Source organism: Silene latifolia, chromosome Y (genome assembly GCF_048544455.1).
Source record: "Silene latifolia isolate original U9 population chromosome Y, ASM4854445v1, whole genome shotgun sequence".
NCBI lineage: Eukaryota > Viridiplantae > Streptophyta > Magnoliopsida > Caryophyllales > Caryophyllaceae > Silene > Silene latifolia.
In genome coordinates, this window is record NC_133538.1 from 240,244,659 (window position 1) to 240,268,886 (window position 24,228).

The following is a 24,228-nucleotide window of genomic DNA, read 5'->3' on the forward strand; positions in this document are numbered from 1 at the left end:
CAGGAACGACGCGGCCTACTTTTATGTCCTCACGGTACACGGGACAGTTCCTCCTCCAATGTCCAGTCTTGTGGCAATGGTGGCACTCAATGTCACCGCCCTTGCTCTTTGTCTTGCCCTGTGAGCCACTAGTCTCACCAGGCCCACTCTTACCATTTCCTGGCTTTTTGAACGTTTGGCTTACCTACAGCTAGGTCGCCATGAGCCTTGCCCTTACCTTTACTTTTATTGGAAATCATGAGAACATCCTGCTTCATGCTCCCACTCAATTTCATATCCTTCTCGGTCTATACAAGAAGGGATTGTAGCTCATAAGGACTCTTTTTCAAGTCATTCATGTAGTAGTTCGCCCTGAAAAGGGCAAAACCATCATGAAGAGAATGAAGCATTCGGTCAATGACATTGCTCTCACTGATTTTGCAATTAAGTGCCTCCAGTTTCTCGACATTCTCAATCATGTGAAGCATGTGTGGGCTAACCGGTTGGCCCTTCTGGAGTTTTGCATCAAAGAAGCGACAAGCATGCTCAAATGTAACGATTCTCGGAGCTTTTGAGAACTCGTTAGTGAGCGTGGTGAAAATCTTGTTTGCACCTTGGGCAATGAAGCGTCTCTGCAAATTGGTTTCCATTGCAAAGATGAGTACGTTCTTTATCGCACTCGCTTCCATAACGAAGTCACTATAAGCGAGTGACTCGTTGACTCATGCATGGGGGCCTGGGTTTACCGGTATTGGCTCAGTTAAGTACCTGAGCTTACCGTCGCAATGGCGAGCATTCCGTAGTCTTGCCTCCCGATCCGCAAAGTTGGACCCGTCATTTTTCAGACGTGTGAACTGATTCATGTTGTCCATAAAAACTTTCAGCCAGGACGCGCGATCAAGTGTGGCACTTGGCATTGGGATTTCGTTATTTCCAGCCATTTGTTGTAACAGTAAAATTAACGTGTTCTACACTGCGAAAAGAAAATTGAATAATGAGCCTATGCATCGATTTGATTTTTAAATATAATGCAATACTGTTATAACGCGAAGACTCATGCATTTATACATATTTAAAGGTGATTGTAAAGGAGGAGTGATATTAAAGATGGTGGTGTTATGGTGTTGTCACTGGTGGTTACGGGTGATGTTAAATAAGGAAGTGAACCGTTCGAAAGAGATTGATTTTTGGTAAGGACGGGATTAGTATGTCAGGGTGCGAGGGAGTATAAGATGTGAATATAGGAGGCATTTGCCAGTAATTGAACAATAATGTTATGGTTACTTTTGTCGGGTGGCGGTAGCTATGCGAATTGGAAGAATGTGTTATGAAGGGACATAGGAGTTTAACCTCGTGTGAAAGATGTATTTAATCAAGTGGTAACTTAAGTGATTAAAATTGGCTAGTTAGATTTGTTTATGGGTCTATGATGTGTGTAAATGATTGTGTGAGGTTCCGACCTCATATGTAGTGGTATGGTACGATATTCATAAAGTTGTTATCTAGTTATTCCCTATAACATGTTACGTGGTTGTATGAGTCGTGAGATAATCGTTGTGTTGGGACACTGTTTATTGGTAATGTGGTTGTTGTGTTCCAGGTTGCGATCCGGGCACGGTACTCCGCGATGCGGTGCGGGTATTTTTGCGCTGCGGTGCGGTTGTTGGTGGCGGTGTTGCGATGCCGTCATCGATTCTGGTAGAGTAGGTGGGGTACTTGTGAAATGAACTTTTGAATGGTTACGTCAGTCTTCTATGGGCATATAGATTGTTGTTCTGTTTACTGTTGTTTCCTGTAATTTTGACTTGTAGATGAGACTAGAGTATAATATGGAAGAGAGTTGCACATGTGGTCGATGTCGTCATAGTTACAGTTATACCTTGTTGAAGAAACATAGTTGTGGGAGGTGGTTGGAACACTTTCGATCTTATATTAGATGAGACTTTTGTTAACATAGTTGTGGTAAGTAATTAGCGGAACATGTGGGTACTCAAAATGGGAGTTGCAGTTGGTTCATAGTATTTTATCAGAGCAGTAAGTATCATGTTAAGTTATGGACAAGTTTGATGACAATTGTTTTGGGTGGATTCTGCACAAAGCTGAATCAGGTCAGGGTAGAGTGATTGCAGGGTTACCTAGTGCATCTATATTGTATATTACTGCAGGGCAGGCTTAATAATGCGTAAAGAAAAGGAAATTTAGAAAACAAGTAAGACAATAGATTTTGTACGCGGAAAACCCTTAAATGGGAAAAATCCACGGGCACCAAGCCAGGAGAGGTTTCACTATGATTTACGGAGAATAATTATATAATGAACACAACAATGTATTTTGCTCTAATTATTGTGATAGTGTAGCTTGTAATCTTGTAGAATGTGTCTTGGAATAATCTTGGCTCCTCTTTATATAGTAATCTTCATATTCTAAATAATCTCCACAATTAAGGCGTAGTATTTCTTCTTAATGACGCCATTAATTGCACCTTCAATGCTCCATAATTACCCGGGTAAATGTTTGGTCATTATGATAAAATCTTCTCCTTTAATTGCTCTATAATTAGTGTAATAATCTCGATTTATTCTCCATAACTGTTCTTGACTTAGTCAAATAATGTTTGCATGCTTGACCATTCTCCTCTCCTGCCTGGTGCCAACCTTGAGTTGCCCTGACATTTATGTCCTTATTGTCAAGCCAGGGTAGAAGTCTATCCTTAACATGGTGCGGAAATATCAGGCCCAACAACAATAAAAAGGGGAATTTGAGGATCAAGTGGGTGTGTAACAATTGAGATTTATATACTTTTACTTTAGTTTTCAGTTGAGACGATGTATTCACTAAACTTTATACTTTAATAATTGTTCTTGAATGGTTACTTTTGATATAATTACCTCGGGCAACCGAGATGGTAGCATCTTCGTATGCTAGGGTGCTCCTTGGTAGTGTGTGGGGGTGTTACAGAAAGTTCTTTGGGACGCTTTTTCTAATTTTGAGCCAATGTTTGTCTGCAAGTATGGTCGCTGCCAATGTGGTATTGCCACGGATTCTCTTGCTTGACAAGATTCAGAGTGGTTACACAAGTTCTTGATGGGTTTGGATGCTTCTTTGTATGGCACGATCTATTCCCAACAGCTTGCGCTTGATCCCTTGCCTTCCCTAAACCGTGCGTACCATCTTATTTTTCATGATGAACGCCTTCGTTCACCAGGGGATGCTACTGTCGAGGAACCATCTGATGTCATGGCATTTTATTTTTGCCCTAATTGCTTCTTCTTCTTCTTCTACATCGGATTAGCGAGCACTGTGTGAGCTTGAGAGACAGGAACGGATGAAGCTTCTATGCACCCATTGTAATGCTTCTGGTCATGAAGTACAATCGTGCTTCATCAAGTCTCAAAAATTCCAGGACTGGTGGGGTGATCGTCCTCGGACTCTTGAAGAGATGTCTGCTCGAAAATATTGTCCATTCTCTGTTGCCTATCGTACCCCAGCACGCCCTAGTCTTCTAATGTCTGAGCACGTTTCCTCCTCGTCCCATAATAATGTTAGTGGTATGTCTCCTGATTGGATTATTAATACGGGCGCTTCTCATCATGTCACAGGTGATGCTAAATGGTTGACTGAATCTCACTCCATTCTGCCGTGTCCTTTTAGCCTTCCTAATGGACATAGTGTCTCAACTACAATAGCTGGGACGGTTCAGTTAACTAAGTCTCTTATTTTTCTTAATGTGTTATATGTTTCTAGTCTTACTTGCAATCTTCTTTCCGTATCTCAATTATTTGCGGCCACTGATTGCGTCTTGAGTTTTACTAATCATTCGTGTCATATTCAGGACCGTTCTTTGGGGACGAGGATTGGAGTAGGTGAGCTGTAGGACGGACTATATATTCTGCGTGCGGTAGTAAAGCTAGTGGTACATCGGGTGAGTGCAGCTGGCACTTTTGATTGGTGGCATCGGAGACTCGGGCATCCGTCAAATAAAGTAGTTAAATTAGTTCCGTCTGTTAGTAATTTTAGTCCTAATTTGGATCATGTCTGTGATGTTTGTTACGAAGCGAAACAAAGTCAACATAGTTTTATTTGAATGTTTGAGTTAATACACTATGACTTATGTGGTCCTTATCGTACTCCTTCTTCCTGTGGTACAAAATATTTTTTAACTATTGTTGACTACTGCTCTCGCGCTGTTAGGGTGTATTTGTGTAACACCCTTATACACCAAGGTGCGTTACCAAGACCACCCTAGCATATCAGGATGCTACCATCTCGGTTGTCCGAGCTTAAGTATACCAGATAGACCATCCAAGAACATTTATTAAAAGATAGCAAACTGTTTATCAAAGTACCTCTCAAAGTTTCGCCAAAACTGTTTACAACCAAAAAGAACTAATGTATAAATGTCAGCGGAAGCTAGCTAAGCGATCGGTGATGACTTGACCCTATCCAAACCCGCAATCTATCCATAGCCATACCTGCTCAATCAACTGCTCACCATCCCCGAATAGATCACTACAGTTTCGAAGACAATAACGGGGTCAGTCAACTATATAACCAAGAAAAGAATTTAGAAACACAACCAATATAAACCAATCCAAATGCAATACCAGTATCCAAATGCAATACCAGTAACCGACTACGCACCTAAGTGTGTAGCCCTTCCAGGTTACCCATCGCAACAGCTAACCATCACCGCCAGTAGGGGACCGCAGCCATTCGCACCTAAGCCCCGCTCATCGCAACGAGCGCACCCAGATCATTAATGTGCACATCCCCCTTGTGACGGGAGCCACAAGAGGCGAATATGGGGTTGGAACCATCTCCCGAACATGGTTCCATCACAACAATACCGATAATAATATCCACTCAACCAATATCAATCGAATGAAACATACTAATCAATAAATCACAAACAATCTCAAATCAATTACACAATCAACTGAGTAGGAAAACCCTGCCTTATTCGCAAATCTGAAATCGACAACAACAACAATGATGCTACAATTGTTTCTCTATGAACTCATCACCTAGCAAGAATAAACAACAATACTATATCTCAACCCATACTAATTAACGTTTACCCCCATCCTAGTCAGTTAGTGCAAAACCTAAAACACAACCACAAACTGATTAACAAAACACTAGAGACTTACCAATGAAATTGGTACGGAAAGACGGGATGTAGACTCACGATTGACGAACTAGCCTTGGGAGTGATTAGGGTGATTATAGAAGTGGTAAATGTAGTTTAGGTTTTTGTAAAATGATTCACTAACTGTTAATACGAGATATATAATCTCTACTTACCATAATCAAACCGCAAAAATTAACCCCGTTTGACCGGGTACTCGGTCGAGTACCTGGGGCACTCGGCAGAGTACGACCTACTCGGCCGAGTACGACCTACTCAGCCGAGTGTTCCCAAACCAGTAGCCTGTTTAAAAACACTCGACAACCTTCTCGACCGAGTATGGACTACTCGACCGAGTAAGCAAATTCCAGAAAACCGTAGTATTAAAATATGCTTCTTGACAAAACTGAGGTGACCGACATGTTTATAAGTTTTTTGGCTATGATTGAAAATCAATTTTCAGCCTGTGTTAAATACGTTCATTCAAACAATGGCACAGAATTTCATGCTATGGCAGGATATTTTCTCAAAAATTGTTTTTTTTTCAAACCTCTTGTATTGGTGCGCCCCAACAAAATGGTCATGTCGAACGCAAACACCGTCATATACTAAATGTTGCTCGTGCCCTAATGTTTCAAGCCATTCTTCCGATTTCTTTTTTAGGTGAGTGTGTTTTAACTGCTGCATATTTATTTAATCGCACTCCCTCTTCCCTTTTGCAAAATACGATACCCTAAGAATTTTTATTTAGGGCTGCTCCTTCTTATACCCATACTCGTATTTTTGGTTGTCTTTATTTTGCTCACAATCAAAATAGAAAATGGAATAAATTTAATAAACGGAGTCGCAGGTGCTTGTTCATTGGTTATCCGCACAATAAGAAAGATAGGAAAGTTTTTTATATTGCTACGGGGGATACCTTTGTTAGCCGGCTTGTTTGCTTTTATGAACACTGTTTTCCAAATGATACAGAATGTGTGTCTTCGTCGTCTATGCCATGCCCCTGCTCTTGATAATGTCCAGGTCGACCATGAGTTGTTTGAAGACTAGACCGAGGCACCTCGGAGGGGTTACGTATAACGTAGGGACTTCTTGTGCGGCCGCTAATCTTGGTGATGGTATGGTCGTTAACACCAGTAACGTTGACAATGGCATCAATAACGATGGTGAAATGGGTCATGGTAAACACCCTAATATACCGTTTTCTCGCCTCTTTTGTTACGTCGTTGGAACCGCTGCCACCACTGCACGCACGTCCTCTGCTCCTAGCTCACCTTCTGACTCCCCTCGCTCCTGAGGTACTATACATGCTCTTGCTAATTATATCTCTTTTACTAATTTTTCTCTTCGCCATAGAGAGTTTCTTGCATCAATAACAGCTGGTGCCTCCTACTTTTCGTGTTTCAATTACCGATCTTACTTGGTACAACGCAATGTAGGATGAGATTATTGCTCTCAAAAATAATGCTACATGGGAACTCACTGATCTTTCTTCTGGCAAGAAGGCTCTTGGCTGTCATTGGGTTTACAAAATTAAATACAAATCTAACGGTAGTATTGCATGTTTTAAAGCTAGGTTGGTCATTTTTGGTAACCATCAGGTGGAAGGCAACGACTATGGAGAGACTTCAAAGCCTGTTGTTAAAATGGTCACCATTCGTGCTCTTTTTGGTGTTGCTTCTATTGAGAAATGGAACTCCATCAGATGGACGTGCATAATGCTTTCTTGCATACTAATCTGGACGAAGAGGTCAATATGAAGCTTCTACCAGGTTTTAGCAAGGGTAAGGAAGGTAAGGTATGTCATTTGAGTAAATGCCTCTACGATTTACGTCAGGCACCTCGTTATTGGTTTGCCAAGCTAGCTGTTGCCTTACAGAATTATGGGTTTGCTCAGTTCAGCAATCTGGACATTGGTGATAACAAGAATTGGGCTCCTGGCTATATGGTCATTTGGACCAATTCAGTTGGGCCTGACCTGGCGTATTTTAACTATAATGCCTAAGTTGGTGGTAAGCACTGTATGACCTTTTTCCTGCAAAGTTTTGTTCGCAAAAAAGAACAATAAAATTGATCATGATATAGCATTTTTGTAGTTGATGATTAGTTGTTGGATGATGGATGATGCTTATCTAATTCCTTCTGAAAGGGTTACTGCTTTGCTGGAAATTCCTTCCGTGGAAAGAACATGGCCTCTCAGCTCCAGGATAGAACGTTACCCTTCTTCCCATGCTCATCAGTTTTCCATAGGGAAATTGAAGAGAGTTTTTCTCTTATATTTAATTCTATAAAATAAAGGATAAAAATGATATATTTTTCTAGTTGTTGTTGCATAGTTTCCTCTACACTTTGAGAAAGAATAAGAGAGCAAAAACCTCACAATATCACTCCCTCTTGACCGAAATTTTCAAGAGCAAAATACAAATTATTTTGTGTCAATTTTTAAGGTAGTTTTTATTAATACTAGTCTCATATTAATTTAAACTATTAAGGGTATTATCTTGGTACAATTTTTAGGGAGAGATTCTATACTTGAATCATATTCATCCATAAGGAAAGCTCAAGAACTAAGTAAGGTAGGTGACCATACTAGTGTCCAAATATCCGAAATATCCAATGTAAGGAACTTATTTTCTCCATACTCTTGTATTTGTTTTGCTTGCATAAGATCTTGAATTAATTTTATGACTAAATTAATTATTCACATATTCAATATGTAAAGTTATGACATAAAGAATTCCAACACCACATACGCCCGAACAGTCTGCTTCCTCTTGACATTCCCATCGACATCAGCGGCATCTCCATCACTTTGATTGACTTTAACAGTACTTTGACCGTTAGCATCTTCACCATCCACTCTATTTGTACCTGCAGCAAGGAAAACCAAAGAATGGTCCTCCTTTCCGCTCTCAGTCTGAGGCGGAGGGGTTACAATTGCAGCACAATATTCAATATTCTCAGCCGGAGTGTCCGTATATGAGTCAATAGAGGATAGGGCATTTCGAGGTTGAACTTGGATGGGAGCTCTTCGAGATTTAGACTGATGAAATAACAGCTCCTTGTCTGCTACCTGAAATGTAAGGGTCTTCCCCCCGACGCCAATTACTGCACGAGCAGTAAATAAAACTGGTCGCCCTAAAATAATAGGGGTGTGAGTGTCCTCGGGTATGTCAAGAACCACAAAGTTTACGGGAATAAAGAATCTCCTGATTTTGACAGCTTTGCCCTCTATAACTCCTAGTGGCCGTGATATACTATGGTCGGCCATCTGAACGGTCATATTAGTGTAGTTAAATTTGGTCAAACCAAGTCTCTTAGCGAGAGATAGAGGTAAGATGCTCACGCTAGCACCTAGATCGCATAGCGCGTTATCAATCAAATGGGTCCCTATATGACAAGGAATTGAAAAGCTACATGGGTCTGACTGTTTAGGCGGTGTCTTATTCTAAACTAAGGCAGTCCCTACTTCTGTTAAAGCTACCGTTTCTTGGTCATGTATTATGTGCCTCTTACGCGATAAGATTTCTTTCATGAATTTCATATAAGAGGGTACCTGGGTAAGCAATTCGGCGAAGGGAATATTGATGTGAAGGCTTTTCAGGAGCTCAGCAAATTTCCCGCACTGTTGGTTAGCCTTGTTGTTCTGCAATCGCCTTGGAAAGGGCACTATGATAGGAATTGCGAGCCCTTTATTCCTTTCTTCCAATGTCTCGATAGGTTCAAACTCGTTTATGTTCGATCGATCTCTGTTACCTCTCGATCGAGGTCTTTCAGTAGCTTTTTCACATGATCGAGTATTCTCAGCCTCTCGATCGAGTCCTTTATTATCAGCATTGTTCGATCGAGGGAAGATTTCACTCGATCGAACACTTCTCCCAGAATTTTCACTCGATCGAGCTGTTTCAGCCTCTCGATCGAATCCTTGAATATCCACTTTACTCGATCGACCCTCAGAACCACTCGATCGAGCATTTTTATCAGCAATTCTACTCGATCGACCACCAGAAATCAGTCGATCGAGTATTTTCTTCGGATTAAGCACGTTTTCAGCAATGGACGACTGTTTATCATCAGCAACGACATCCTCTGGGCCTGATATTTCCTCAACAGTTGACAATTTGGGTCCTTTATAAGAAAGACCACTTCGCAAGTTAATCAAATTTATCGTCTCATCTGGATTCTTCTCAGATTGAGATGGTAAAGGACCCGGCTTTCTCGCGGACTGGCTAGCGGCGGGTTGGGCAACTGTTGGAATATGGGTTCTCCGACAATAATGCGATCACAACTGTTGATCATGATGATCACATGTTTAAGTCTCATTATAAAGAATACAATTGGGAAGTAATATTTTACTGTCAACTAGTCCACACATATCGGTAATGATTGGCTGACTAGAGTTTGACATTACTGACGTGAGACAGTGGTGACCAGTTGATCCCCTTAGGTCATACCTAAAAGGTAACACACTTAATTGATCATTTAATTGATTGTATGACGATACTGGTCAATTAAATTACTTAAAATTGACGGACGATTTTGGAAGTAATATTTACGTGTCTTATTGAAATTTGATTAAATAAGATACGGTCTAAGTAATCGAATTGTTTCATTACTTAGATGAAATTATTGTTTAAGGAAACAATTGCATTTGAATGAATAAATTATTATAAATACAAGATGTTGTGATTTATAATTGGTAAAATATTTTGGTACAAGTAATTATGAATTACTAAGTCGATTTTTGTATATGACGTATTTTTGTTAATGAGTTGATTTTTAATATGTTAAAAATACATAACAATTTAATGTGACATATGACATGTGACATATGACAATTTGACAATTTGACAAAGATAAATTGGAGTCCATTTTATCCATGTTAGCCGAAAATAATGGGAGGATTAAGGAAATATTATGTTTATTGTGTGAGTGGTAAGCATAATGATTTCCCTAATATACTAGCCATGCAAACCTAGTGATCATTGTGAAGAACAACTTGTGCATTTATTGGCTCCTTCTTCTCCCCTCTTCCACCCAGTTTTTGAGAAGAAAAATACCTTGGTTTTTCTTCTTATTTTACCTAATATACACTACAAAATACATTAGTGAATATTCATTCATTCATCATCTAAAATTAGAGTTTTAGAAAGATAAAAATTCTTCCTTCTCTTCCTTCTCTCTAAACCGAAATTAGAGAGTCCAATAATATTTTTGGGTCAATTTTAATACAAAATTAGTATTACACTAGTAATAATAATATTAATTTTATTAAGTTGTTATCTTGGGTATAATACTTTTGAGAGGGATTCTCATCTTAAATCCCTGTTCATCCACTAAGGAAAGCTCAAGAACAAGAGAGTAGGAGAACTCTCTTGTGCCCATATAAACCGAAATATCAATGTGAGATGATGATTTCTTCTTTATTTATTTTGTAGTTTGCATGCATAAGATCATCATTTAATTTTATGACTAAATTAAAATATAACATATATGAATATGTTGAGTATATAGATCTAGTTTTCTAACAAGCGGTATCAAGAGCCTTGGTTGTTTGCATGCAAATCGGTTATAGTTTTTCCGAGTTATAAGATTAACATATAAAACTTGTAAATTTGTGTTATTATGATATATCACGAAATAATATTATGCATGTTAAAGTTTCTGGTCCTAAAATGTTTTTAGGATTTTTTAGTTATTTTATGGATTTTTATTGTTCACCTTATAATATAATGGCATTAAAAATATGATTTTATGATTAAAATGTCATTTTCGGACTAAAATTAGCTAAACTTCGTAGTTTCCAGTGATTTTTGGATATGTTATCACATATTTTATTTTGAAATGACCTGTATAATTTCAGAATTTTTTGAGTTATTATGCTCGAAATATGGTTTTTTCATGCTTAAAATCGGATTTAGATAAAAAATAGGTTAATATGAGATAAATTTCGAATCTGGTCATAAAAATTTATTATGTTGTCACATGAAAGTTTACAAGATGTTTGTAAAATAATAGGCTATATTGAAGTCTTTATGCATGATTTATGATTTTTTGATGAAAAATAGCATAAATAGTGACTTAATTAGTGAAATATTGCTAAAACATACTCCATGACTAAGGAAAAACGTCACATGTTGCATTTTATTATCTTTTTAAGATCTAAAATTTAAAAGTTGATGAATATCATTTTTCTCATGTTTTTATGATTTTTATTGTAAAATCCGATAAACCGCAACATAGTTTTTCCGATAATTTTACCAAATTTTAACCTAAGTTTTTGAACATTATGAGTGTCATGGTATATTTCCATAATGTTCATAAGTTTAAATTTCAAATTTCAAATTTATTTAGAATTTTTGTGATTTATTTGAAGTTTATAGCTTTTTTATTGTATTTTTAGGTCCATTAATGAACAATTTTAAGATATATGAGTTAATTATGGTCAAATAGCTAGTGGAGACTAATTTTTGAGTCCTAAGAAGTTAGGGTAATTAACTTATGCATAAATATGAATTTTTGTAATTTTTGTGATTATAAAACGTTGAATCACGAAAATCCATAAAAACCGTGTAATATACGATATTGGCTATTTAAAGGCGATTTAGCAAAAAATTGGGCATGTTCATACATATTATAATGCTGCATTTTATTTATGATTGTCATAATTTTATTTTATGTAATTTTTGAATTATGTAATTTTTACTTAGTATGGCCTTAGTTTTTAATTGGTATTACCCGAAATGTATGGGAATATCGATTCGGTTGTAATTTATTGTGATCTCGTATCACCGTTTTGTAATTTAATAGATTTATTTTATTTTAATTACAAATGTATAATAGGAAATTATGTAATTTATTATGTAATTTATTTACTCCGAAGTTCCATAAAGACGGATTTCTTCAAGAAGGCGATACATAAAGACGGTGTTACCTCGAGATGCGTGCCAATAACCGAAGTTCAAGGGACCAATGGAGTTGGTTTCCGAATATGTAATAGTTAAATAGTTTTTCTATTTCAGGAAGGCCATACTAAGATTTATTTTTTTATGCTTTGCATTTTATTTATATGTTGCATGCATCGCTAAATCGCCATAACTAAAACATCCATCATCATTTTTATCGAGTTTATCGACCGTGTCAATTAGAATTATCGTAGTTCACCGCTTTAGTTCACTTAAAACGTGATAGATAATAAATTGACATGACCTCTCGCTAAAACAATCAATTGAGACATAGCCTTACCAAATAGTAGAAACCATGAAAACCTATTTCGCGAGGGAGTGCACTCGGCTACCCCGGGGTACAAACCTTGTTATGTAGGGGAAGTGGGTGATAAATGTCTATCCACCGAATTCATGTTGATGAGGGTTTCATCGGCTACCCCGTGCCCAAGTTAATATCGGTTTGGATCATGGACACATTTATTCGAAAATTGGATTGAACCCAACAAAAGTTTTTGATAAGGGTTTCATCGGCTACCCCGTGCCCTTGTCGGATTTGTTTTGGGCTATAGATAAACATTAGAGTAATTTTATCGACCAAGAGTTCTAAAAGTAGAATCGATTAAAAGGTTAATCCACCAAGTTATATTGATAAGGGTTTCATCGGCTACCCCGTGCCTAAGTTGATATGAATTTGGGTCTTAGAATCATTTATCTAGTTGGGTAGAGGTCACTAGAAAAATGCAATAAAACTTGTTTAAATTAATTTTTACGAGTATTATTATTGTTGAAAACGACATTTGTTTTACTCCTTCTATTTTTGTTTTGTCGACCGTTTCTATTTCTCATAACAAATGGCAAATCCCAACACCAACGCCACGCCTCTCACTAATACTTCATGGCTCCGATCCTTTATGGATCGATGTAAACTTGCAAAGAATGGGTCAAATTTCTCCGTTTGGGATGCCCAACTCAAACTAGCTGCCCAAGGTGACGACAAGCTTCGTTACCTCACCGAGGCCTCTCCACCCGAACCTAATACTAGGTCGACCGCCGCCACTAGGGAAGCATATGAGGCTTACCATAAGGAGTCCGCCGCAATGAAAAATGTGTTGAACTTTGCGATGGAGGCGGACCTCCAAAGGAGAGCCTTTAAAATGGGCACCGCTAATGAAATCTACTCCAAGCTTGTGACAATGTTTTCACAAACTTTGCGGATCGTCCAATATGAGGCGGCCGCGGCATTCTTTGATCTCGACTTCAAAGAGGGCCAAAAGGTTAGCCCTCATGTGCTCAAATTAATGGAGCTAGTCGAGACCTTAAAGATTCAAAAGGTTGAAATCCCCAAAGAACTTGTTGTAGATAGGATTCTACACTCCTTATCCAAGGTCAAAGCATATGTTCAATTCCGGGTGAATTTTAACATGCAAGACAAGGACGTGTCTCTTGAAGAGTTGCACAAGCTACTTGTGCAAGCCGAAAGAGACATGGGGTTAAATGTTAACCCACCTAAGGACGTGCTTAATATTAGCACCAAAAGCAAGGGGAAGTTTAAAAAGAATGGGAAGAAGAATAAGAGGCAAGCTCCCACTTTCACCAAAGCTAAGTCTTATGAAGCTAGCACTTCCAAAATCAAGAAGGGTCCTCTTGATAAATGCCATTATTGTAATGGTGTTGGACATTGGAAAAGAAATTGTTCCAAATACCTTGGTGATATTAAGGCTGGAAATATCACTCCAGTAGGTAAATGACTATCCTTTCTTTTATGTTTCTAATTCAACTATGGTATTGTGATACAAAGTTGTGATAATGTATCCCCTTTTATTGTAAATAGGTCCTCCACCAAGCAAAGACAAGGGAAAAGAAAAGCAAGCTTGAGATACCATCAAGAAGCTAGGAATAGCTTTCATGGAGCTTCGCTTTTTATTGACTTATTTTAATTATGTTTTGGATTTTAGAACCTTTTGATTTCCGTGTTCGACATGGGAATGTATTTTGGATAATTGGTTGTATTTTAGATAATGGTGGCTTGGTTTGCAACCCAAGTCACCCGTTTTATCTTTTTATCCTTGTTCTAAAGTTCTTCTTTACATGCTTGGTCATAGAAACATATGATTATTCACTTAAAGTGATTTAATAGACAACTATAATGATGCGATTCATTATATGTCCACATGCTTAAGGCTTGTGTATGATCATTTATAAAGTGATATTGAGTTAATGAACTCTCTTAAAGGAATGGCAATCACCAAGTACACTTACAAATCTAAAACTATTAGTCTACCTATGAGATAGTTCTTCTACTTCAAAAATCATTATTTGTGTCTCATATACTATCTTTGAATCTCTAGTGTATTAATTCTAAAGATAGAGTGGGAGAAAAATGAGGACACAAAGAACACCAAGATAAATTTGTGTACTTGTGTAAATGATATCTACACAAGGAAGAATGATTTGAATAAAGGTATATCTATTTATATAGTATACACGAATAGATGAGATCTATGGTCTCGAATGGATCTACATGACAAAAGAGACCAAGTGAAGTAATCAAAAGAATGACCAAAAGAAAGTTTTGGAACAAGAATGACTAATATAAAGTCTTAACAAGAGTTTTGACTTGTTTATGATAAATTTTGACCAATAGTTTCAATATTGATATTTACTTATGAGCCTAAATGAATCAAGTAACATCCTAGAAAATAAACGAGATTTATGACTAGAGGTTGCAAGGATTGATATACCGATATCCTCAATTGCTAAGTTATATTAACCACACAAAAGTCATTACTTAACCACATTATGAAAGTGAATTGGTTAAACCTCCTTCCAAAAAGGGTATTTTGAAAGGACGTGTATTAGATATTATTTATATTTAAATAATGACAATGCTACGCATCATTATGATATGAATGAATTACAAAGGTTAAGATGAGACATTTTCAAAATAGGTATTTTGAAAGGATATGATGGGAACATTTATGGTTTTATCTCAATAACTTAACAAAGCAATAAATTTCAATTTTTGAAACATCTCAATTGAGTAGTCAATTGCGAATCGTGTGGAATTAAGTGGGAGTTGGAAATTATCATGTGAAGACATGGAATTTAGTGGGAGCAATCATCTTATAAAAATTTGTAACTCATCACTCATTAAAGAATGACGAGCCAATACCTTCCTTCACAAAGGAAGATTTGAGTTTTCAATTCTGGATGAAAATGGACTATGATGAATCCAACTACATCATGAGATGTTGGATAGGTATTGAGACATACACATCGAATCAACGAGAAACATAGGTTATTCATGTAAATGAAAATGGAATTGCCATTAGCAGTCATGGTCGTTCCTTGAACCTAAGGATAGTTGATGACATGATTAAAAGTTACTAATGTTTCCGCCATTAGAATAATCATGCACATGTCCAAAATAAATCATATGCATAAGAGCATGATGGATCATTGGGAAGCCATAGAAGAAACGTCATGAATTCTCGAGGAGAATCCGATGAGCAATTTCGGTGTTTGCCAGAATACTCTGTTATGTGTCAAGAGATTGCACATATTAAAATTCAAACAACACGTAAGGATTTATGAAAATCCTAAGCTTTTCAGCTAAAAGGAGAAATAAAAATTTTGGAATAATACTTAGTTGAATAAGAAGTTACTCAAAACTAATTTTTCCTATAATTCTAGGACTTGTGAGAAGTGCTAGGCTAATCATCTTGACAACTGTTGCAAGATTCTACAGAAACATATACCTAGTGCATTGTGTGTGGGTGGAGTACTTGAACAGTACAAGTTATATCATTCACCACAAATTCGTTTGTTATGTGATAATCGACAAGGAAGTTCTTTCAAGATAAAGAACCGAAACCGAGGTTGGGAACCTAGATGTGTACTTGGTAAGGTTCATGCTATGAGAAGATAACATGAACGTAAAGGAAAATGCGATTATATGAAGTTTGAACACATGGACACATGGTATGTTAAACTTCTATTGCAATCAAACAAGTGTTTACACACTTACGATATGCATCACAAGGTTGTAATTTGGTATTGACTACCCGAGTGTGATGTCGACATTTGTCGTTTGAGTTATTATTAACTCACCTTATACTTTGTTATATCGAAACGGGTTGTAGAGACTATTGAACCCCGTTAAAGTGAACACGGATTAGCATTATATTTGCCCATAGTTACTTACATGAGGTGACGTCTCGAAGTGACTAGAGTGTGATGCGATTGATGGCAATTTCAAATGCCATAGAGTCATGTGAGATGACTAGTCGATCACATAGGCAGACTGTTAGGAACACTTTGTCGGGCCTTATGACCGCTTATAGAGTTCTGGCAAATTTATATAGCCTGGTCGTGGCGAGAGTTACTATAGTATTCTAATGAGTCGATTCTTTTGACTAGAGACTATTCGCCTAAGATGGCACAGTTTCAGATTAACTTTGATTTGTGTTACTACGACCTTCGTAAATGGGGTCAAATGGGCATATTTTGGGTTATGATGGCTGTGGCTAGTCAAAGGGAATGAGTGCAATAGGAATTGTCCACCCCTAGTCAGGGTTATAACAATATCTTAGGGCCACTCGAGGAGTAATGAACTGGAAATGCGTGGCCACGCTTGGAATGTATCTATGGTGGATAAATCCGGTCAATCAGTTATTCTCAAGATCGAGGAAACCACTCTCGATATGATCACTTGCAAGTACGACCTGAAAGACACCTTGCATTGAGTGGGAGATAGTAATAGGACAAGAGAATTGGTGACGCACACTTGCCGAGGACAAGTGGGAGATTGTTGGAATATGTGTCCTCCGACAATAATGCGATCACAACTGTTGATCATGATGATCACATGTTTAAGTCTCATTATAAAGAATACAATTGGGAAGTAATATTTTACTGTCAACTGGTCCACACATATCGGTAATGATTGGCTGACTAGAGTTTGACATTACTGTCGTGAGACGGTGGTGACCAGTTGATCCCCTTAGGTCATACCTAAAGGGTAACACACTTAATTGATCATTTAATAGATCGTATGACGATACGGGTCAATTAAATTACTTAAAATTGACGGACGATTTTGGAAGTAATATTTACGTGTCTTATTGAAATTTGATTAAATAAGATACGGTCTAAGTAATCGAATTGTTTCATTACTTAGATGAAATTATTATTTAAGGAAACAATTGCATTTGAATGAATAAATTATTATAAATACAAGATGTTGTGATTTATAATTGGTAAAATATTTTGGTACAAGTAATTATGAATTACTAAGTCGATTTTTGTATATGACGTATTTTTGTTAATACGTTGATTTTTAATGTGTTAAAAATACATAACAATTTAATGTGACATATGACATGTGACATATGACAAATTGACAATTTGGCAAAGATAAAATGGAGTCCATTTTATCCATGTTAGCCGACAATAATAGGAGGATTAAGGAAATATTATGGTTATTGTGTGAGTGGTAAGCATAATGATTTCCCTAATATACTAGCCATGCAAACCTAGTATACACTACAAAATATGTAATACTACGGTTTTATGAGTCTCTGGGTACTCTATCGAGTAGGCCTTACTCTGCCGAGTAAGGGTGTGTTGCGTTTTAAAATAGTTTGTGACCTGTTGGGTTCTCGATCGAGTAACGTAGATACTCGATCGAGTAAGGGGGCACTCGATCGAGTACCTTAGCTACTCGATCGAGTAGCCGGTTTACGGGGAATGATTTGACGGGTTTTGCTAATAACGCGAGTTTGATATAAAAGGTTTCCGTCTGTTTATTTAATCACTTTTAACCTTTCTAAACCCTTCAAAAGAAAAAGGAGTTACGTAGTTCTCTCTCGTCGCGTTGTTGGCAAATCCCCAAGGCTAGGAGTGTCGGATCATCTTGTTCTTTGCATCATAGTGTTCCTTGCGTCAAGGGTAAGATCTACATACCAATTTTATACTGTTTCTTTGAGTTTGTTTAAAACCCTAATTGGGTAGATTTGGGGGTTTTGGGAGTGTTGTGTTGATTAGGTGATAATTGTATGATTATGTGTATAGGAGAAGGGTTCGTAGAGGAAAGGTTTTGAGACAGCTGCTAGATCGTCTGATGTTTGTGTTGCATTCCAGGTAGGGTTTCCCTAATCAGTATTAATTACATAATGTGTGGTGATTGTGCTGTAATTAGTGATTGTTGATTGATTCAGACGGTTGTGATTGCATATTGTTGATTGATTCAGACGGTTGTTGATGTTGTATTGTGATTGCTGATTGTTTGTCTCTGGTTCTCGAGATGCGTTCTCGGCTGAGTGGAGTCACTTGCGGGAGTGGCTTCACGCCTTAGTTTTGCCCTTCGTGGAACCCGCCACGCAAGGGGGATGTGCACATTAATGGGACATGGTTATCGCTCAGTATGGTGAGCGGGGCGTAGGTGGGAACAGTTGCGTTCCCCCACTGGCAGGGCTGGTCAAGTGGACAGTCGGTGACGGAGATTGGTTGGAGTGGGTGTGATTGTGTGTGTGACTGTTTGAGCTATGTTGTTTGTCGTGTTGTTGGATCATATAAATTGTGTGATTAGTACTGACCCCGTTTAAATGTTTTAAACACTGTGGTGATCCATTCGGGGGTGGTGAGCAGTTATTGAGCAGGTATGAGACGATGCGTATGGGATAGCTGGGATGAGTCACCACGTTGCAGTTTAGAAGTCTTCCGATGTGTCTGACGCTTGATAGTATTTTGAAAGTCGACAGTTTTGAGAACTTGTATTTTCTTTTATCAGTTTTGGTTTTGAACATGTAATCACTTAAACTATAATTACTTTTAAAGTACGTTTCTTCATTGTCTTATGATTTTCATTGCCTCGGGCAACCGAGATGGTAGCATCCTTATAACTGAGTCGTCCTGGTAAGGCACTTGGAGTATGGGGGTGTTACAAATGGTATCAGAGCGACGATCCTGAAACCTGTAACCAATGAACCCAATAAACAAAGGGAGTCAAATAAAATGAACTCGGGGTAAAAGTTGTAGGAGCTAATGCAAAGACTTGGGAGACGTCCTAAAGTCGCGAACTCGCCCTACAATTTTGAACCGGTCACTATGGGATATGAGTCGGGATCGCTATGTGTTTACCTTGTGTATTGTGTACCTATTTAGTGATGTGTGGCATGAATCAGTGGATGTATGTATATTGAGAATGGGGATTGTGTAGAAAAGATGGTGATGATGTGATTTCGTAAGTTATTGATTGAAAGCATGATAGTTGTTTTACGATATGGCATTATAGAAATACGGAAAGAAAATTTGTTTGATTTGAGTTATACATAGAGTTATGTATATATATATATATGTTGTTGGTAGTGTTGTACGAGTTTATATAGCTGAAAGTTTGAGTAAGAGCATGAATAATTGGTGGAAAAGATGATAATTGTTGCATGATAATATGATTTTTTTTTTATAACGCATGTTGTATGATGGAATAGATTTTATAGGGTTGTTATGCTAGTAACATGTGAATATGATACTTGATGTCATATAATTGTGATTTTGTTTACGTAAAGTTATATAATAAAAACATGTGGGTAATATGTGATTGGTAAGTTGAATGATATATGTGCATCAAATTATTTGTTGCTTAGCTTTTGAAGTTAGTAACGTGTGGTTAGGGATACTGGTTTTATGAGCATCGAGTTGTTTTTGTTTACCATGTTGTCGTTTAAGTTGTTGGGAAGTAAAATCAGGTAGTTGTGTTTTTGATTATAGGGAGGTTGTCTTTAAACTGTTATAACTTGAGATTCATAAATTATTTTAATGTGATTCCAATTGGAGGTGATAGCTTGTCCTTTTACGATTCTAACGATAGGTCGAACGCCCAAAACGACCAAGAAATGAGTGAGTTATGACTGTTTTACGAAAACTGGACAGTGATGAGAAATGCGCAGGTACTCGATCGAGTAGCCTTGGTACTCGATCGAGTAGGGGGGGACTCGATCGAGTACGTCAGTTACTCGATCGAGTGGCCTTGGTAGTTTGTTTTACGTGCTTCTGATCTTCACCTACTTGATCGAGTAAGTCACTTACTCGATCGAGTGGCTTGTACTCGATCTAGGGACCCCTCTTTTGGGTCATATGCTTATCTTTTGAATTCGTTGCATATTATGTTTAATTCAAAGATGTTATTTTACTTCTTTATGCATTGTTTTACATGTATGTTGGTCTTGATACGTAAGTTACCCAATCTTATGGTGAAGTGAGTGGCACCTGTAGTGAGTAGGAGTTCGGTGGGAGGACATGAGTTATATGTGTTGTGATAGATAGTGGAAAAAGAATAGACAGATTGGTATGGTTTATTGAGACATAGAGCATGTTTTGTGAGATGAGATGAGCGATATGTTTGTATGTTGAGTAATGCAAGAGTAACTGAATGTGGGCAAGGGATGATGTGAGTTTATGGAACGTGAGAATGAAAAGATTGAAATGAGGGACGCAAATGGTGGCAGCTTGAGATGTGTAAAGAATCATGGACGGGGATGGTTAGGAGTCGTGTGGGTTAAGAAAATACATAGTGAAAGTTCGTTTTAAAGGGGTTGAGAAGAGTAGTATATAGTGAACCTTGTGGAGACATGTCGCGAGGTGGATTTGTAGACAGTGAGTGGGTTTGGGAGATTTGGTTTATTAAGAGATGAAACTACTGTGTGATTTCCTTGGGCAATTAGCGGTATGATAGGAGGGAGATGCAATTGTTGAACAGTAAACGTTGATTCTATGGATGGATTAGTGGCAAGGGTGATTGATGACATAATAAGAGAATATTTGTGGTAAGAAAGAGTGAGATGATATCGATATGAAATAATTAGATCGAGTTTTGAGAAGTGAGAAAGTAAATCAAACACTAAAGAGTTAGGTAGAAGTGATAAGGAGTTGAATGGTTAATTGCTTTTGTAGAGTGTAAAAGGAAAGAATGAGGGGAATAAAACTAAGAAAATATTGACCGGAGTTATGTGATATAGAGGTAAGGAGTCGTCGAGATGGGTGCTACCAACCATGAGGATGTTAGTTAATGGTTATAGAGGAGTTTAGGGACAACATGATTAGTCTTGAGTTTTGAGGAATTCAGGAAAGTAAGAAGTTGGTAAAATATCTGCATGATATGAGATTTTGGTGGAGAGTTAGATGATGATACAGTTAAGAATGGTATTGGGAAGAATGTTGAAGTAATTTTGTTGATGGATTTGATGTTCATTATTTGAGATGTTAACCAAAGATTGGAAATAAATCGTGATATTTAGAGATGAGTGTCAAAGGTTTGATGCCCGGACAACGGTAGTGTTATGGTTTGTGACTAGTGGTTAAGGGTAATGGTATATTAGAAAGGTAACAATGCTGAAGCGGTTGATTTTGCAGAGACCAGGTTGATATGTATGGTTGTGAGAGAGTGTAAGATATAGTTATATCAGGCGGTTGTTAGTAGTTGAGTATTAATAGTATGGTTACATTTGGCAGGGGGTGATGGATATGCGAATGGGAGAATATGTTATGAGGGGCATATGAGTTAAGCTCGGGCGACAGGTAACCTTTGTTGAGTGGTAACTTACGTGATCAGGATTGACTAGGTGGATGTGATTATGGGTATATGATGTGTATAAATGTTTGTGTGAGGTTCTGACCTCACGGGAAGTGGTACGGTGTGATAGTTATAAAGCTGTGATCTGAATGTTCTGTAATATATGTTTGACATGGTAATTTAATTGAATAATATTCAAGAAGGTAATAATTTGATGGATCTGGCATGACTGGTTATACTTGTATGTATTCATGATATACGTTATTCCGTGATATGGTAAGGGGATGATATTCATGAGGTCATTATCTGTTTAATTCATAAAATATGTTGAGTTGTGATTTAGTAAAGTGGATTTGAGTAAGTTTTTCTTCTCTGAGAAGTTATTCTGAGTCAGTGTGTATGGGGATTGTATGTAGTTGTGATATCTATTGATGTGGTTGTTGTGCCTCGAGTGGTGATCCGGGCACGGTACATAGTGTTGTGATGCGGGTATTTTCGCACTGCGGTGTGGCTGTTGGTGGCGGTGTTGCGATGCCGTCACCGGTTGTGGTGGAGTAGGCGGATGATTATGATACGACTTTTCAAAAGTACATACCAGTCATACATAGATTGTTGTTTTGTTTGCTGTTGCCTCCTGTGAGTTTCAGTTGGTACAGATAGACAGTTGTTTTGATTATTGATGTTTCTTACCAATTAAGTTTTGGTATGAGGGTAGAGTATGATATGAAAGAGACTTGTATATGTTTTCGTTGTTGTCATGGTATAGTGAGATTCTGTTGATGGGACACAGCTGCGAGAAGTTATTCTGATAATTTTAATCTTGTTTTAAGTTGAGGCATCGTAGTCATAGTCATGATCTGATATATGCAGGTGGTTCATAATCCTTTGTTGAGACAGTGAGTGTAGGGTGTTGAGTAATTAGTGTCGTGTTAAGTTATGTATGAGTCTTGCGGTAATGAAAGAAAGGAACTTGAGGATCTAGTGGGAGTGTACGTAACAAGTGTGAATCGTGAGTTATGCTTTTGGCGATAAGAGTTTTATGTAGTTTATATAGAGAGGTGTGTCATGTGGCGGTAATAGGGAACAAGTGAAGTTTTGGGTTAAGTTAAGGATTTTGTGGTATAGGTTAGGTGGTGTGACGAGTGAAGTGAAGTACGAGAGTTGTTTAAGTAAGAGAGCCTTGGATATGTGCATGGCGAGTGTTTAGGTTCTAGGTGGTTATCTTTGACATGCGGTGGTGATGAGGATAATGAAAAGATATATCTAGGATTTAGTATTAGCGAGTTACGAGGACGTAACATTTATCTTAAGAGGAGTAGGATGCGATAAAAGAGATTTTGATGGTTGTACATATGGTAGTATATTTGGAAGTAGAGTGTTGGTGTAGCATAAGGTATGGATTTATATATGTTGTGGTTGATAGTGTTAAAAGGTCATGGACGTGCTTGTAGTAGTTCAATGTTAGGAATGCGAGAATACTTCGATAGTGTTGACAGTTGCATGTTGAGGTTATGAGTGTGAGTAAACTTCGAGGACGAAGTTCCTTTTAAGGGTGGTAGAATGTAACATTCCGTTTGATGTTTATGTAGTTGGTTATGTATGGAGTTAGTGTCGGGAGAGTTTATGATGTAGTTGATACGACATCGTGAGCGAGGTGTGGAGCTAGGAATAGTTGGTAGAGTTGGTGTTAAGAGTTCATGGTTTCATGTTTTGTAAGTTGGGGTTTTGTTTTGAGTTCTTAGTAGCTTTGTTGCGTCTTGACTGAGTTAGTATGTTTGTTTTTATGTATGGGTAGAACTTCGGGGACGAAGTTCTTTTTAAGGAGGGAAGACTGTAATACTACGGTTTTATGAGTCTCTGGGTACTCTATCGAGTAGGCCTTACTCTGTCGAGTAAGGGTGTGTTGCGTTTTAAAATAGTTTCTGACCTATTGGGTACTCGATCGAGTAACGTAGATACTCGATCGAGTAAGGGGGCACTCGATCGAGTACCTTAGCTACTCGATCAAGTAGCCGGTTTACGGGGAATGATTTGACGGGTTTTGCTAATAACGCGAGTTTGATATAAAAGGTTTCCGTAAGTTTATTTAATCACTTTTAACCTTTCTAAACCCTTCAAAAGAAAAAGGAGTTACGTAGTTCTCTCTCGTCGCGTTGTTGGCAAATCCCCAAGGCTAGGAGTGTCGGATCATCTTGTTCTTTGCATCATAGTGTTCCTTGCGTCAAGGGTAAGATCTACATACCAATTTTATACTGTTTCTTTGAGTTTGTTTAAAACCGTAATTGGGTAGATTTGGGGGTTTTGGGAGGGTTATGTTGATTAGGTGATAATTGTATGATTATGTGTATAGGAGAAGGGTTCGTAGAGGAAAGGTTTGGAGACAGCTGCTAGATCGTTTGATGTTTGTGTTGCATTCCAGGTAGGGTTTCCCTACTCAGTATTAATTACATAATGTGTGGTGATTGTGCTGTAGTTAGTGATTGTTGATTGATTCAGACGGTTGTGATTGTATATTGTTGATTGATTCAGACGGTTGTTGATGTTGTATTGTGATTGCTGATTGTTTGTCTCTGGTTCTCGAGATGTGTTCTCGGCTGAGTGGA